Raw genomic sequence first — 592 nt, forward strand, 5'->3', positions numbered from 1 at the left:
AAAAAAAAAAAAAAAAAACCAAACCAAAAAAAAAAAAAAGTAGGCAAACATTAATTGGGCAGTGGGATACACCTTAATCCCAGCACTCAGGAGTCAGAGGCAGGCAGATCCTTGTGAGTTTGCGGCCAGCCTGGTCTACAAGACAAAAACAAACAACAAACAAAAAGGCTGTGGATCTGTGTTAGCTTGTTGACACTTCAGTACGATTATGAGATAGTCAGCTAGTCAACAAAATATCTATTACTCATGCTTCTAGAGGTTCTGTCTGTTATTGATTGGTCTAGTAGTTTGGGCCAAGTGGCAACAGATTATAATGGTGGAATTTACTCTATGGCCAGGACACAAAAGGAGAGAGAGGAGAAGAGACCCAGACTCTCTTGTCCCTTTAAGGGACACCCCAGTTACGAAGGTGACACCTCTTGGAATATAGTCTTTCATTACCTTACAGTAGTAACACATTGTGGCGTGTGGACTTGTGGGAGACTCCTAAAATCCAAGCTGTAATAGTTTTTCCTCCAGACAAAACTCAAATATTTGTATACATATTTTGTTTGTTTGTTTTTGAGACAGAGTCTGTGTATGGAACTCGGGA

Source organism: Microtus ochrogaster (genome assembly GCF_000317375.1).
Source record: "Microtus ochrogaster isolate Prairie Vole_2 chromosome 14 unlocalized genomic scaffold, MicOch1.0 chr14_random_2, whole genome shotgun sequence".
Lineage (NCBI taxonomy): Eukaryota > Metazoa > Chordata > Mammalia > Rodentia > Cricetidae > Microtus > Microtus ochrogaster.